The sequence below is a fragment of the Calidris pugnax genome, unplaced genomic scaffold, assembly GCF_001431845.1.
Source record: "Calidris pugnax isolate Ruff unplaced genomic scaffold, ASM143184v1 scaffold47, whole genome shotgun sequence".
NCBI classification, from domain to species: Eukaryota; Metazoa; Chordata; class Aves; order Charadriiformes; family Scolopacidae; genus Calidris; species Calidris pugnax.
The window spans coordinates 2,339,485-2,355,745 of record NW_015090809.1 but is presented as its reverse complement, the minus strand read 5'-3'; the positions used below and the strand labels follow the sequence as shown (position 1 = coordinate 2,355,745).

The 16,261-nt window shown below is 43.0% G+C and overlaps 1 protein-coding gene across 1 annotated transcript in view; it reads left to right on the top strand.

The window, feature by feature from the left end:
• Nucleotides 1-13,859, top strand: part of LOC106885880 (potassium voltage-gated channel subfamily A member 6-like) — a 33,170-nt gene extending 19,311 nt beyond the window's left edge. Inside the window, exons 4-5 of the mRNA XM_014938396.1 lie at nucleotides 11,327-13,201; nucleotides 13,237-13,859. The gene's annotated coding sequence lies outside the window, so the exon portion shown is untranslated. The remainder of the gene's footprint in view (nucleotides 1-11,326; nucleotides 13,202-13,236) is intronic.
• Nucleotides 13,860-16,261: the final 2,402 nt, after the last annotated feature.

Here is a 16,261-nt window from a genome sequence, read left to right as displayed (position 1 = left end):
GTTTTTTTGCTCTTATGGCTATGTGAAAATTGTTGCAGCCCTGGTAGGTTGGCTATACATCTGCTGGCTTCACAGTCTCCATTTTCTGGGAATACTAAGTTTATACAAATTGGGCTACTTCTTTCCTGCTCTAACTCCGCTGGTGTCAGTCATGCCTTCCCTGAAACTGGACAAAAAGCTTCATATAAAAGCTGTTAGCGTGCTGTATGGAAAAATACCACTTGAGATGGGGCAGATAAGGGTGAATAGAAGAATCGGAGTTAGTAAAGAACACAGTAAATAAGCAGTGTGAGACAGGAGGAAGGTTCTTAAAGGAGTTCCTCAAGGATTAGTCCTGGGTTGTTTAAAATATTAGCAGTAGAGCTGAGACTATGAAATTTTACAATGAAGCAACCCAAGCGCCATCGTCAAGACTGTGGATTAGGACACAGAACTAGATGACTGAAAAATTGACTTAAAGAAATGGAAGGTTATTAAATAGCACAGACATTAAAGTCTTGATAGGGATTTTGGTGGCAAGCTTATTTATTGGGGAAGACAGACAAAAAGAATGTTTGGGGATACTAAGATTGGCCAGAGTACTCGTGTCACTTACTGAGCCACCAGAGTACTGCAGCCATAAAGACTGCAGGTGCAAATCTTTGAAAGTCTCAGAAGGAGCACGTTCAGTACCACCCGGGAAATGTTATTTCTGTAAGGCCTCATCTGGAATGCTGTGTGCATTTTTTGGTGACCTAAATTTGGTCAGAAAAGACGCACGGAAGAACCGCAAGAATGATCAGGTGAATGGAAACTGCTTTGCAAGAGGAAGCTGGAAGAGCCTGGTTTTTCTAAGCCAGCAAAAAACTGGCAAGACCTATAGTTAAAAAAATACTATGGGCAGAGTAGCCAAAAGAGGCAAGAGCTATTTAAGCTAAAAGGCAATGTTGGTGTTTGAACAACAGAGCATAAAGTGGCAATGAATAAGTTTACCCTGGAAAGAAAGTGGTGATTTCTAATATAACAGACAAAGAAGAAGAAATGAAAACTTATTCCAGGCTGAATAGCCTACACCTGGGATGTATTTGAGATGCCAAATAGATGAGAAATTGTAAGATCTTCCCTCATTTCTTGTGTCCTCCAGCTCATATACCATTCTGTTTTTCCTCTGTGGGACTGAGGGAAGAGAATGGAGTCCTGGGAGTGGGGTAAGATGGGGCAGGGGGTACCAGACCATTCTAGGAGCTAGTCCAGATAAAGAAGTGAAGTTCATGTCCTTTAAAAACCACCAGTCTCTGTTCACTGCTCTTCTTCTTAACCTGGAACCTCTGCTGACCTTGTCTGGTCCTTTCTCCCTGTCCAGAGCTCTCCAGCTCTGCACTGACCTTCCTCCTTCCTGGGGTCTCTGGTAGTTCCTCACAACTGTGAGCTCTCTAGAATCATTGGAACAGTGCATTGCACCTAATTCTGAGAAGAGCCTTGAGCCATCTCTGCTGCAACTCAGCCAGGTTATCTGATTTGGATGCAGAAATCAACAGCAGTGCATGATCTTCAACAACTTTTGTTGAGTGGAAGGTCAGAGCAGTTGATAACAATGACCACTCCGGCCTGAAGAGGTTAGCAGAATAATTTCCTATTCCAGACACTTTTCTGATGGAAACAGAATAAAGTCTCACATTTCCTCTCTTACCTCTTTCAGTTCATTTCGTCCTATGGCAGTCTCACAAAATATCCCCTTAAGCTCAGCAGATAGAATAGATATTGACCAAGGTGGGATCTTCACCCATCCACCCCGCTCTGTGTAACAAAAGTGCAAAGAAGAATCTGTCCTTGAGTCTTGTAGCTAGTTGCTGCTCTCTGTTCACTTCTGTGAGGAAACCATTATCTTCTGATCTTCTATATTTTGGCGAGCTGGTTCTGCTCTTTAACTTTGAAACAGCTCTGCTTTTTGTCCTTTAAGGAGAAAGAAAGGAAAAGCAAAGTAAAGGAAGTTTTATGAGTAGCCATGCACATTATGAAAGCATGTGAATATGGACACCACTTGAGCTTTATCAATGGAATTAGCAGGATGGTGCACACAAATCCAGTTGGCCATAAGTTGTCTTAAGGGCTTGTCCCAAGCGCTTGGCATAATTTCTTGAGTTATGGCAGTAAGCCAAATTAAAAAAAGAAATTATAACAAATATCGAGAGAGCCAGTGAGTTTCATTTGAACCATAGGGACGTGTTACATCTGTTTCTGAGCTCAGTTCACTTTGAAATTGATGAAAGAAACCACCATCAGCATATGTTTATGTGCTTCTAAATTTGCTGTTACATCATGTACACTGCCATTGTGTATGCGAAATTGGTCTTGAGGCATGTTACATATCAATGGTGAGGATCCTACTGCAGCAATCACCACTGTCATGCCATTACGAATTCTGAGCTCCTCCTGTTTCCACTCAGCAGGTAATCTTGTAGGAGCTTTTTACTCATAGATTATGTAATGGGAGAAGACAAACAAACAAACAAACAAACAATCCCCCCCCAAATTATTATTGATTATTTTCTGGTTGATTATTTTCTGGTTGTATTGGGAAGAATGGACATAGAAGGTGCTATCTGCAGTGTGCTCACCTCCTTACTTACCTTTTTTCGCTGGCTCTTTAAAAAATACTGCTCAGATTTGTGGACTGCCATTAACACTTAGCTAAGTGGATTTCAGAGAAGATGGGTAGTGAGCTCTTCTTTGCATAGTAACCGTTAATCAACATTTCCATTGAAGATGTCTGAATACATATTGATCAAGCCAGCTGCAGCTGGGATAGAGCGGTGATGGGTTTGGGAGGCTGATGCAGCTTTCCTCTCCATCCTCCACCCCCCAATCATGTAGTGCACGTAGCAGAAAAAACACCCTGGCATTTCTGCTTATTATTGAGTTGCATCAAAAGGTTGTGTAAGGTTTTTCATTAGTTAAGAGACCACTTAATAAAGGAAGACCTTGTAATTAAATGTTGGACTTGGGAGTCGAGGGACAGTCCCCAGTACTGTCACATGGCCTTTGAATGTCCCACAGATCTCACTGCTTTGGCGATAAAATGTGACGATATTATGCCCTTTAGTTGCTCCTATTCCTGAAACAATTTAGACTGGGAGATCTTTTTGAGTATGCTTCATCTCTTACCTAATACCTATATAATGTCAAGCATAGTTGGGGACTCCTATTCCCTAAGGACACTGTGCTGTTTTACTGTCACAACAGTAGTAACTAACATATGGACAGTGATGCTCAAACAGACACAGGCAAACATTTGGCCCCGCGCACGAAGCTCACGGAGTACCCAAATGCTAACAAGTCCTGCTGTTACCTAGCTCCGTGTTGGCTTTGGGCCAATCCTTTGGCCGTGCTGATCTGATTTCTGTTTTTCAGGCTCAGACACAAAATATTCAGTGCAACCCCCTTGTTCGTGACTCTCCGTTCCCTCGCAGGCTGCCTTATAATTAAAGGCGTGCAAAATATTTCTATATCTGACAAAGCCCAGAGCTGACTTGCTGCAAGGTAAATTGAAAGCCCGTTGAATGTGCTGTGGAGATAAGAAGCTGACATCAGCTTTTCACAGCCAGTCCAAAAGAAGTAAATTTATGCAGGTTTTTCTCTTTTCACCCCTTGAATTGCTAATCCAAGACCAAGGTATCAAAGCAGCAGAAGAAAATACACTGGAGATGGGAGGAGTTCGCCATCTCTCTGATAGATTTGTGTTGGTTCTCCAAGCTCAGAGGTAATTTGGATGACAGCAGATGACTGGTACTGAGCAGCCAAATCTGCACTTTGAATCTGGCAAGATCTTTTTTTTTACAGGTTTTCATTGGCATTGTTAAGAACTAATCCTCCTAAATGCTTTGCTAGTTTTTGGTCCTTTATGGTCTTTCAGAAGACTGTGAGGATACACAGAATAGCAATTATAGCTCCTCGTGGTTTATGTTTAGTCATATATTGGTGATTCAGAGGCAACCATATGTGGAAAGGCCCAGATGAATCCTCTTGCAAATTCCTTCCTGCCCTGTAGCGTATTTAGGTCCCTGAGTCACTTACAGTTTAGGGGAGGGCCCATTGTCATGTCTTTGTGCCCACCATGACACATGAAGAATTTTCTTGATGGCCGAAATGTTTTAACACCCTTACTGTTGCAGACAGTTGGTTTCAGGCAAGTGGAGCCAAATTCTCAGCTGGTATTCATACGTCGACGCGTTTTTCTTCTGATGCCAACTAGGCAGAGTGGTACAGGGTGTTTTAGAAGTCCTTAGTTTTTCAGCTGGTCAATTTTCCACCTGGCTAGGAAATGAGACCTGTTATCTTGAAAATTCAGTGCCTTGAAGTGTAACTAAAGTTCCCATTTGAATGTTTCTGAGTTTTGGCTGTCAGATCTGCCACAGCGCCATACCAGTCTGTGAACAGACTGATGCTCATTCTGGTCAGGATCTGGTGTGGATCCAACATTTCATTTTTCCCAAGTCTCAATTCCTACAACTGTAGAAGGGAAATAAAATCTTTCTCTGCTCAGCATACAGTTGAGTGTTTATCAGTGATAAGGATCTATAGGAACAATCAATGTATTCATTGATAAACTCATTTTTCTCCAGGTAATGTAAATGACTCTTTTTCTTCTAGGGCATCACAAGCAAGTGAGGCAGGGCTGGGAGCCTGGAAGCCTTCTCTGTAAACCTGTTTCTGATTTCATGTGGTTGTAACTTCCATAAAGGGCATAATTATTTTCACAGCTGGAAACAGGATGAATAGGATGTTGACCCTCTTTACGTGCTTCAGTGACGTGGCCTCTGCTAGTATTTTCCTGTGCCCCTACGCCTCTTTCCATATTTTCCATCAATAATTGTAAGCCTGACTACTGGGTCTTCAGGTGAACTATAGTGGGTGTATAGATACTTAACTAATCAGCCAGGAAAAAAATCCTGCCTCTTGCTCTAAGCTGTATGAGTAGTTGGCAGTGAAAGAGCAACAGGAGCAACAGGAGCAACAGGAGCAAACGACCCTTTGAACCCAAGTTACCCACTTCTTAGGGACTAGCGAGCTGTAAATGAACTTGCTGCTTGTATTTACGTGTCTGTTTTTGATCACCCCCCTTGTCTCCAGGTGATTGTTGCTCTGGTGATCCCCTGAGTGTATGACCTGCACCATGCTACCTCCATTCACACCTCCCCTTCAGGAGCCCACCCAAGCAATGCCTTCCCTCACCGTACTTTCTTTTACCTCCATGACTTCATCGTAGAGTGGCAACTTTCTTATAACTGAATGCAATTTGCTTTCAGTTTATTAATGTTTCACCACGCTAGCCTGACGTGTCTCAGCTGTGAAGGCAAAATTAAATATTGCTGTGTATCTGGGGCCTGAGTTACACCTTGGGGAACAACAGAGAGAGAAAGGAGAGCTGAGCCAGAGGGACCCTGGGGAGCAGGGGCGAGGCAAGGAGTGGAGATGACTATTACCACCACCACAACAGTTTCCTTGTCCCCAAGCCCCTTTCCACGCTTCTCACCACCAGCCACAATCCTGACTTCCCGGGGCTCAGGTATAAGCAGAGCAGACGGCAGGACCTTGGGTGTTTTGCTGTCCCCAGCAGCTTGTTGTCCTTAGCAACTGTTGTCTTTGCCTCTGCTGTGGACCCAGTTCTAATATTCTGTTGTGATTTTGTGTGCTGGTTCCCTGGGTATATCCATAACGCAAAAAAAACCCAACCAAAACCCTTTTAAAACAGCAATGAAGATAAAACAGATAAGGCTTTAACGAGGGTCAGCAACTGAAGTTAAAGCTGTTAAGGAAGGCTAGACTCAACCTGAGTAAAACTCAAGTTACTTCATCTTCTGAGCAGCTTTAAACTGAAATAATTGACCTGGGTGATCCTTTTCAAAAATTTTAATAAGAACACGGATGTCATGTTGAATTTTAATTTGAAGTCATTGACTCTGCAGTTCTCCCAGAATATTTTTCTTGAAGGGATGCTTTGTGAGTCAAGGGAAAATTCTGAATCCTGTGTCATAGGATCATCAAACGCTGATAAGAAGGCTTGGAAATCGGCTGCACGGTACAAATTTTGATGTCTGTGCTTTGGCTCCATCTTTGACCTATAAAGGGGAGAGGATCATGAAACGGTGTGGATGAGCTGGAGCATGTGTGCCAGGTGTTTCCATGCATGTGCACGTACAGTCTTGAGCCTGAGCCCCCTTCCAGTCCCTGCTGGGTAGCTGTGGCTAAACAAGCTCCAAGCTTCTGCAGGGATCTTAAGTAGAGTGCAAACGATGTGGTAATTAGCAAGATTGTGAACTGCGTTTAGTTTTGTACAGCGCTTTGAATATACAAAGTCTGTTGTAAGTAAGCAGTAGCTGTTATTAATTAGCCTCAGGCTTACCAAATAGAATTTCTCAGCACCAAAAAGCAGCAGTTGTTCTGGAGGTTGCTGTGTAGGTACTAGGCTAACCCTTTCGGGGGTTACGCTTACTGTTGTTTATCCAAGCAAAATGCCCACAGAAAGCAGATGGCCATCTTTCTGAGCAGAGGCACAGAAGATCAGCTGGCGGTGCTTGGCATGGGAGAACCTGCAGAATTATGCTGAATCCTGCAAAGCCTGAAAATTCAAAGGAAAAACCTGTGGCGGGGAAAAGCCTGCCGTAGGCTGACTGTTGCTGTCGGGAGGCGCCACCAGCCAGCCAGTGAGGAGTTTGTGGGGTGGCACAGTGCCATCCTGCGGGCTACTGGGGTATTTGACATTGGGATGGGCAACCTGGCAACCTCTGGTAGAGTTTGGCCACCAAGGCTCCATCCGCATGGGGCGAGTTGCCTGCCTCGGCATTTAAAGCATCTAAGCGGCTTCCTTTGTGGCTGGAGAGCTCTGCTGGGGTGTGCCATGGACCCTCCACAACGTTCGTGAAGCTCTACGCCCTGGCTGTCCAGAAGCAGGACTCACAAGGCAGAATCCTCCCCGATAACAGAGATACAGCCCATTATTTTGTTTTGTTTTGTTTTGTTTTGTTTTGTTTTGTTTTGTTATTTAGCTGAGCATGGACTCTTTCATGACATGAGAGAGGGCAGCTTCTTTTTGTGCAGTGAGCAGGACCCATGCTGCTAGGAGAGCCCCCTGGCCACCAGGCAATAGAGGGGACTGGTTTAGGGAGTGATGGAACTGTTGGAGTTGGAAGGGACCTTCTAGAGATCATCCAGTCCAACTCCCCTGCCAAAGTAGGGTTGCCCAGAGCACGTCACTCTGGATGGCATCCAGGTGGGTCTTGAAGATCTCCAGAGAAGGGGACTCCACACCCTCCCTGGGCAGCCTCTTCCAGGGGCCTGCCACCCTCACCCTAAAGAAGTTCTTCCTCCTATTTGAGTGGAACTTCCCATGTTCCAGCTTGTGCCCGTTGCCCCTTGTCCTGCCTGCCCCTGCCCCTGGGAACCACTGAAAAGAGTCTGGCTCCATCCTCCCTCAACCCACCCTTTAGATACTTGTCAGCATGAATAAGGTCTCCCCTCAGCCTTATCTTTTCCCAGCTCTCGCAGCCTTTCCTCATCTTGTAGATGCTCCAATCCCTCCATCATCTTTGTTGCCCTTCGCTGGACTCTCTCCAGCAGTTCCCTGTCTCTCTTGAACTGGGGAGCCCAGAACTGGACGCAGGATTCCAGTTGTGGCCTCCCCAGTGCAGAGCAGAGGGGGAGAATGACCTCCCTCAACCTACTGGCCACACTCTTCCCTACGCAGCCCAGGATCCCATTGGCCTCTTGGCCACAAGGGCACATTGCTGGCTCATGGGTAGTTTGCTATCCACCAGGACCCTCAGATCCCTCTCCTCAGGAGCAGCAGGATGTTCTCCTTGCTGATGAAGCTTTGTGGGACATAGGATTAGTGATGCAGAAGAGGAGGTATGACTCCAGAGCACTCCTTGGAGCAGGGAATGAGACCTCCTGCTCTTTGCACCTTCCTTCTTTCCTGGGTGAGAATTTTTCTACCAGCACTTGCCCATCTGCTTTCTTCTGTCGTTCTGCCAGTGGATCTTGAAATCGTAACACTTTGCAAAGACCATATAAATAGGCATCTCTCAGAGCACCTGGTCACCAAATTGCTAATGCCTGGAGCTTTGGACCAGTCTTTGGAGGCAGCTGCGGGAAAGGAGAGCACAGAAAGAAGGTGTCTTGTATCCTGGATGAGTGCCCTCACCCCTGAGTTGTTTTACAAAAGGAAGCAACTAACCCTTGCTGGCTCTTCCCCGTCTGGTGTGATGGGAGAGAAAGTGGTGGTTTTGTTTCTGGATGCCTGTACAAGACCCGCATTCTGCTTTCTGAAATTCAGTCCCTTTGGAGTGTCAAGGTGAGCATCCGACATCACCAGCCACTTTGGAAATTCCTGGTTTAGCTTTGTACTTTCTATTACAATATTATGTGAAAGTAGGTAAGCAATAACTGAGTAATGAGTAAGTCATAGGCTGAAAAGGAGTACTTTAGTATTTAATTTATATTATGCTTCCACAGTTGCCTTACTTCATGTCAGTTCCTTTCAGATACTTTATTATTTTTACATTTTCAGACTTATAGGCATAGAATAATCCTCTTCAGTCACTCTGCATTCTTCTGGCCCAGTCAAAGTCCTTCCTGTCCCTTTCTCTGTGTGAGTGATAGTAATCATTATTTAATTGGTGCTTTTGTACACCATTATAGACTTGGATCTACTTTCATATCAGACCTTCAGTGCTGCCATTATACTAGCTAATCCCTTGCTTATTTGAAAGATTTAAGATGAGAGTTTTGCTGTCCTTTGGCCATTCTCTTTGGGATTTTGACAATATTTTCGATGTTGAATGATTATGTCATGTCTCTCTTTATTTACTGGGACCATTTCTATTGCTACTAATGTTATGTTTTGCATAATCTTCCCGTGGACAGGCAGATGACATTACATACCTTAACCATGCACTACTTCCAGTGCAAGAGGAGTCTTTTTGCTGCAAAGGAGCCTTACTAAATAAATTCACAATGATGAAGCAGCATGGATTTTCTCCTTCTACATCAGGGAAACAAGCTATAAGGAAGTATATTTTACAACTTTTAAGCATTTGTTGGATAATTAATGTACACAGTGGATAAAACGAGGTCCCATATATCAACTCTTGAATATGTTCAATACTCTACTCTTTTCCAGTAGAACATCTCTAAAGCCTTTGGGGAGGATCCACCTCAAGTACATTAGTATAAAACTAATAGAAGAATCAGAAATCAGACCAACCAACCCCACTATGATTGTTCACTGTGCAGAAAACTATAGAAATTTGTCGTGGGTTCACTTAATGCTGCTGTTGCAGACGTCTGTGTCTGCCTGTGAGTTGTCTGATAGGGTCTCTGATGAGGTCTCTCCAAGCAATCACTCGTATCCATATATTGTTGCTCTGAATTTTTGGAAAGCTATGAGCTGGACTTGTCCAGTCTGGTCTCTACAGACTTTTTCATTCTCTGTAATACTTGAATTGAAAACTTCCCTCCCCAACATATAAACCTGCAGGAAAAAGCTTACATGAAAGAGAATTCCATGAGGGAATTTTGCTTTGAAGATCAGCACAGAGTTAGCCTGCAAATCAGAGATTTCTCACAGTTTTGGTGAACTCAAGGCAGGTGGGCCATACCTTTTGTTGGTAGAGTTGGCTTTTTCCTAGAAAACCTTTTGAAAGGCAAATGCATTTTATGAGTTCTCACTTGTAATATTTTACATATCTCTATATATCTATAGCCTTTGCCTGTATATGTAGCTTCTGTGTAAGAATGCATTTATAGTTATATTTTTCATATACATTACATATACATATTTATGTATGTTATGTACCACTGCCATTTTCTCCTTTCTGAATCTAAAATAGAGCACTTTGTAGGCTTCTCCTGTCTCTAATGTTTCTCCCAATTTCTTTTGCCTCCTAACGGCTTTGGCAATCTTGCAACCAACTTTCTGGGCCAGAGCCTTCTCACTAGTGCACTCTTTTTATAGCCTGGTCTTGGTCTTTTACTGGCTACTTGGATCATTGTTGAGCAGTAGCAGGAGTTGTGGGAGCACGAGAACTGGAAAGTCTATGGTCTTTGTGGTGGAATAAGCTGCTTTCACACCCCTGTACTGAGCAGGAAATGGTGTGAAAATACTTTGTAAATATATAAATGGTGTAAATTCCTTGCAATGCAAGGATTGAGCTACTCATAGCATTTAGGCAAGGTATATGCTTTACTTTTTTATACTTGCAACTAGCCCTGTCACACAATTAAATTTTCTGACCCTCAGATTTTTGTTTGCTTGGAACTCAGTCCAAAAATGATTAAATTAATATCAGATCCTAACCATGTATTATAGCGACACGTAAGCCATCCTGTGTAAAGAAAAAAGCAACAGATAACCTTTAGGGGCATGTTAGACTGGCAGAATTCAGGCTTTGCCCTGTTGACATGCAGAGGGAAAAGGTATGTAGGTATTGCTTGCATTATGAAAAACTGTTATGTGACTTTTCAGATTGTAACAGACTTTGTCTAATTCAGGAAGGCCCAAGTGCCACATTTATTCCAGTTACTTCTGTCTTCCCTTTCTCTCTCTTTTGTTATGGAGGACTGCAGATATTTTTAATAACTTATGCGTAGCCCCTTAGGTTTCATGTGTCACTAATACAGATGGACCTAGATGCAGCTAGAATGGACTACATCAAAGTATGACAATGGAGAAATCTCTCAACGAAGAAAAGTCCTTGCAGGCCCAACACATTTTCTTTTAGTTGCCTCAACAAGTTGTTTCAGATCCAACTGAAGGAAAAAAACCATTCCATCTTGCTCTGATAGTCTTCCCTGAACCTGGCTTGAAGGAAAAGAGTTACAAGCCAAATTTTTAATATATATCTGTCTGAAAAGGACTTAAAATTAGACACCAAGAAAACACCTACAGGAATTAAGAGGGCCCAGGTCAGACCTTGGGACTCTGTCGTTGGAGCAGCACTGCACCCTAATGCATCCTACCAAATTTTGCAACCTCTTAATATGCATATTTCATCTAATTCAAGAAGACACATGTGCAGTTCCCAGCAGGCATAAGGAAAAATCCCCCATAAATCAAATCCCACCAGGCATCAAGGTAAGCAAAGAAACGTAGCACTTTCCATTGTAGCCAGCTGCAGTTATATTGACAAGATACCCCTTCAAATTCAGTCCCTTCAAACATTCTCAATAAGAAACAAACCCTTAGATTGATATATCTTAATTGTGGTCCATGCAAAATAATACATTTGTCTTGGGCATTTGTTTAACATGTAACACTTTTTGTTGGTTTTTTTTTTTTTTTCCTTACTAGGATGGATCCTGGATGCTGCAATGCTCTCACGTCAGGATACCGAAAAAGAGGTTGTTGCATCTTCTAACCGTAGAGTTGGTGAAGTTTCCCTGTGTGCAGGGAATACAACATTTATGGACAGGAAACTGGTTTCCTTGCTTTGCTGTTTTGTTGTTGCTGTTGTTTTCAAAGGGGCTAACACTCTTAGTTGCAGGAAACTGAAACTGCGTGTCAACTGGGATTGGAGAAGGAGGCAGAGAGAATCCCATACAAGATTCAAATGTGTCTCATTTCTGGGAAAGCTACATAAAGCAAGATTCCATCACCAGTGGCTAAATAGCAGCAATCTATGAGCTGTTCATCAAAAGCCCCAGACAAGAACCGAGTCCTGTGGGAAGCTGGAAAAAGACTCCATTGTTGAAACTTATTTTAAACCTTTTTTTCAAGTGAAGGATCCAGTCCTGGCAAATGGTTAAGGTCAGGCCTTAGAAGAGCAAATCGCTTTCTCTAGGGAATCAACAAGTGGCCAAAGTCTGTCCATTTGACTCCTTGTCTTTCGGCTTTGGATTACTGAGCTATTTAAAACTGTATTTTCATAACTCAGATAAATGGTAGATGTTTCACATAGCTCTACAAGTAGTAATCATCCTGTTGGTGCATATGATATCTAAGGGATGGGCCCAAACTAGAGGTATTTCTCATTTACCTATGAAGTGTCTTGCTTTAGCATATGTACAGTCAACTCTTGTTGTGAACGTGCGAGTCCGTTGCCTGCTCTAAAGGAGGTAGTGACTTAGTTTCAGTGGCTGTAGGGAGTTTCACTGAAGTAGTACTGTTTGTAGTCTTTCCTGTGATTTACAAGGCACAATAGCCAGCTAGTTCTGAAAATGTAATATAATTGTATACAGTGTTCCCAGAAAATGCTCTGAAGTCATCCCCCATTGCTCCGTTGTGATAAAAAACCTGTGTTGCTTTTCAAGCTCCAAGTCCATGCTGTGCTGTGCTGAAACTAATGGAAAACCCAATTAGCCCTGAAAAGCAAAGTGCAGAGAGGGATGCTCTGGCCTGGAATCCCCTCCCTTTGGCAGCAGCAAAGGTCAGGCGTGCAGGCCAACATCCATGGCCAAAGGGGAATCCACCCTGTGTGTGTTGGCAGCTCTGTGCATAGGAGAGGGGGAGGATGGGTAGAAAGAATTGATTCTGGGAGGGGAGAGACTGAGAGGAAGAACAGAGTAGAGAATACCCTGAGCATGACGACTGGGATTTTCAGAAGGTACTTTGATGGATGCTGGGCACCCAACTTCCCTAGGACTCTTTATCAATAACACTCTCCACATTTTTTTGAGTGACTTTTAGCCTCACAGTCAAAGTGTGAGGAAAAGGAGGTGGAAGGCAGCTCACTCTAATTTGGCAGCTCTTCACGCCTCTACCAGGCTAGGACCATAATACCTCCTTATGGTTGCTGGCTGAGGGTCTGATCCTCTGATGACCTGTGTCTTTCTGACTTCAAACAGGCTTATAGGACTAGGCTTAAAGGTGAGAGATCCAAAGATGTTTTTGGAGCAGGTCTGCTCAATAGTCCTCAGTGTGGCTGTGAGCCCACTGTTCTTAGGAGGCAACATTCCCTCCACGTTCCTATTGTTTGGGTGCAAACAAAACAGAGACCTACTCTACATCTTAGTGCAGGCTAGCTTGCAGTGTAGGACTTCTCTGGGTTCCTGTGTCTGCTGATCTGTGAGGCAAGGCCATGCGGCTGACTATGGGTCACCAGAGCTACCAGGGGTCCTTCTTGCAAGGGCAGTTGTCTTCAGAGTCAAGTGAAGTGCAGGCTGCCTTTAGAAAGATGTGAATACGATGCAGAAGTCTATGGGTACCCTTCAGACACATGGCACACAGGTCAGACTTTTACCCTTCAGACACATGGCACACAGGTCAGAGTTTAGACTTCAGACCATGCTGTGTGCCAGCACAAACAGCAGGAATGTTAGTTACGGGATTGCTTTGCTTTTGCTTGTGAAACCTTGCTCTGATGCATTCTTTCAAGGAAGACAGTTGGGATTTACAGGCCAGACCATGTAGTGAGATAAGTTGTTCCAGCTCCCTTACTGGAGCTAGGCTGATTAATACAAGCCTGGCCCAATATTTATGAGGAATTGTGGATGGAAGGGGTTTTTTGATTGTTGCCCTGAAAACCTGAAGGCTTCCAAATAAATTCTGTTTACCATAAGGTAAACAGAATTTTTAGATGGAGCAAGTGCTTCAGGCCGTTTGCTGATTCGGACTTTGAGAATAAGGTTTTTTGTAGAGAATCCCACACACAGTGGGAGAAGAGATTATTTGGGCTTGGAAGCTGACCAAGGAGATGGGGCAAATCTGAGCTTTGAACAGCAATCATTGTCTTTATTGGTGATGCCATAGTATGTGCTTGACTCAAACCCAACATGCACAGAGCAGAACCTGATGAAATCATGTACCTAGGTATTTGTGATTGTTCCTACCAGTGTGATCCACTGTTAAATAGGCTAGACATGTGAATAAAATCAATATTTTTTAAGCTGCAGTGTGGTTTTTATGTCAAAAGGACTGTTTGCACTCTTGGACTTTATTATCTTCATATGAAATATTTGATGTGGAATTAATACAGCTGTACAGCTTTCTTAAGACAGTTCACAGCCACTTGCAGAAGTGCACCTTTTCTCCTTCAGAAATGATTACTGCAGTACTGCACTGAACACCTGCCACAAGGAAAGAAGTGAAGGTAACTGAGGATGTCCTCTTCCTAGTCCTGCAGGGGTGATCCCTCTGTTCTGTGTCACAGCAGCCAAGGCCACTCAATTTTCCATCCAGCTGAAGTGATCTCATGGCCAGAGATCAGTATAGTGCTGGTGAGAGGTGTGTGTGTCTCATCATGTCTGTTGCTACTGCCTCTGTCCCTCCCCTTTGTGGTCCTTCAGATAGCAAAGGATGGATTTGTTTTAAAGGACTTTCTTCTTTTTTATGTACTGTCTAGCTCCATGCCAGCCCTTGCCCAAGAAAAGATTATTTTGAAGATATACCTGAGGTCCTTTTGCATATCCCAGATTCTGGGACTTGTTGGAAACCTAAGCAAAATTGAGCTGCCAAAGCATTCTACAGGTGGATGCAGTATGTCCAGGTGTGTTACAGGCAATAGCATCAGATAAATGGTCTTCTGCTCAGCCAAAAAAAAAGAATTAATCAGGTTCGCGTTACAGTTCAGATGTAGTCATGTCCAATGATGCATACCCCCTTATCTCCCCATCATGACCACTTCTCTCCCTTTTTTGTTTATTAAGTGAAACTTAAAATGCCCTAGAATTATTTTTTTTTCCTACAAAAATGCCCATTTTATCCAGCAGGCAATGAAGGTCTGAAGTAATACCAAGGAAGGAATGGTCATCTTGTCTTTCTCAGGCTGCATGTAGGTGGTCATTCGTCAGAACTGTAAATGGATGATGGAGATAAAAGTATTTCTAGTCAGGCTGTAAGCTTAGTCCTGACCTCTACTCTCATAAATACTTACATAATAAAAATATATTGCTGTAGAAACACATACTTTTGCACAGAACCACACTGCACTGGTGTGTGGTGATGCTGTGGTATCAACGATCACAATTTCCTGCACGCTTCACATTCATAGAATCATAGAATGGTTTGGGATGGAAGGGACCTTAAAAATCATCTAGTTCAAAGCCCACACCATGGGCAGGGACACGTTCTGCTAGACCAGGTTATTCAAAGTTCCATCCAGCCTGGCCTCCAGACCCTTAGCCATTTTCTCCCTGCATGCTGGCACCAGCCCTAATTCTACATCTTTATCTATTTGGACAAGCTGTCTTCTTTTAACAGGACAGTGTGACATGCAGCCTGGTTCATAGACACAATATGATCTTTGCTACTTTCTTGAGGGAAGCAGCCAGAAATTGAGGCTAATGGGTTATTTGCACAAAAAGACGAGAAGAACACACTTTAATTTTCAGTGATGCCAAGGGCAAAGGAAATTATTACGTGGTTTCCTTCTGAAATCTGGGATTCAGAGAGTCATGGCAAAAAAATACAACTACTCCAAGCTCCAGAAACAAATGTGATTTTAAGGTCTGTGACACCCTTATAGTCTGCATGACTTACTGCAGTGTAACTGCTGTATGATGGATGAATCAAAGAGTGTTTTGATCCAGTTTTAGGGTTAAGTGTGGGAGCTTCTTTTTAGAGTAAGGATTGAAGAAGGCATAAGTTGTCCAAGGTTAACCCAGGGGCTGATCAGTCGACCTACATCTGCCATAAAGGCCCACAGACCCTATGGAGTATGAGATCACAACTGCATTTTTGTATTATATAGGTGTAAAAGAAACCTATATAAGAAGGAGCATAAAGAAGGAGCAGCAGAGAGGAGTATAAATTTATTATTTTTGTGTACATAATTCATATTTATGATTATAATTGGCTTATTATAATAATTTTCCTGGAAGTGAATTAGCAATCCCAGTAGAGAATACAGTTTGAAGAGTCATTGAATTAGAAGAAATTAAATCAAAGACAGACTGGCATCTCTCCTATTAAATAACTGTGGCAGAAATTGTGTTGCAGATATACAGAATGACTGCTGACAAATCACCAGAACTGAGTGGTTTTTCACTCATGGCTTTCAAGAGAAATAGTGGAATTACTTATGGCACTGTATAATCCACTCAAAATTCCATTGGTGAATCCACTTAAACTTGCATTGGTGCCTGAAGTCTGGAGAGTAGCCAGCATGGTGCCATTCTTTAAAACAGTTTCCATCAGGGTATCTAAGGACCTGTGGTCTCGTAAATTTGACATCTGTCCTAGGCAAATTAATAGACAATATAAGAAAGAACTGAATTAATGAATGCCTGATCAATGCAAAAAATTTCCTTTAGAAAAGTCAACATGGTTTCTATTATGGGAGGTTTTGCC